Genomic DNA, 1,209 nt, shown 5'->3' with positions numbered 1-1,209 from the left:
AAGAATTTATATTTTAAAAAAATGAAATATAAAAAAGTATATATACTGACGGTCATTAAAAACGCACCACTTACAAAACAATTCAAATAATGGTGATCATGTGTTTATTTTTTTTAACGGATTGTATACCATTGCATTCTATGGTCATTTTATGAACTTTCACAACTGATATGAAATGAAAAGGTCAAATGGCACCGCGAGCACAAAAGCATGAAGTAACAAAAGTCATTTTTCAAAATTCAGAGCGGTAATTGAGTTTTTAACACCTGCTTTAGTATCGTGTATGTTCTCTATTGGTCTGAATACAGGACTGGTAGCGTCTTTCTCATGGAATTGACAAGAGTCTGAAAGATCACCTGTGGAATCTGTACCCACTCATTTGTCAAAGAACGCCTCAGCTCTTGGAGATTGTGTAGAGGTCTTCCAGGGGACAAACGGCGGCCAAGCTCCTCCCACACATGCTCAATTGGTGCCATGTCAGGAGACAGTGATGGCCAAGCCAGAACATCAATGTTGTTTGCCTGCAGAAAATCAGTGGTGGGCTCGAGTGATGTGGGGGAGGGTGTTGTCGTGTTGGAATACCTGCAGCTCTGGGTGTTGACTAAATAACGACACGACGTGGTTCTTTAAAACTTGCTGGTACGCGGTGGCATTCACAGGCTGATCGAAGAAGTACATTGGTGTGCGATAATCGTAGCTGAACGCTCCCCATACCTTGACGCAGCCTCCTCCCCTTCTATTGACCTCCAGCATGTAACAGTTGGTATAGCGCTCGCCGGGGCGTCTCCAGACCCTTATTCTCCCGTCAGCATGCGAGAGGGCAAATCGACTCTTGTCAACTGTAAATGCTGCCTGGCCTATTGCAAACGTTGTTGACAGTGCCTCTGTGTCAGGACAGGACCAACGTACGGGCGTCTGGCTGCAAGTCCTGCTTCCCGCAAACGTGGTCGCACGGCCCATTCAGATACTGGTCCACGCCGACCAACCACTTGACGACGTTTCCGGTGCTGACAGGAAACGGTCACGAAGGTGACGTTGGCAAATGTAACGGTCTTGCGCTGGTGATGTAACTCGTGGTTGGCCGCTCCGTCGCCGATCTGCTGTAGATCCAGTAGCTGCATTTCGTTGAGACAACTGGATTACAGTCGAGTGGCTACAGCTCATGCGCCTGACAACTTGCCGTGCTGCCATTCCGGCTTGGGGCATTCC

This window comes from Aplysia californica, unplaced genomic scaffold (assembly GCF_000002075.1).
Source record: "Aplysia californica isolate F4 #8 unplaced genomic scaffold, AplCal3.0 scaffold00015, whole genome shotgun sequence".
NCBI classification, from domain to species: domain Eukaryota; kingdom Metazoa; phylum Mollusca; class Gastropoda; order Aplysiida; family Aplysiidae; genus Aplysia; species Aplysia californica.
This window is presented reverse-complemented; position numbering follows the sequence as displayed.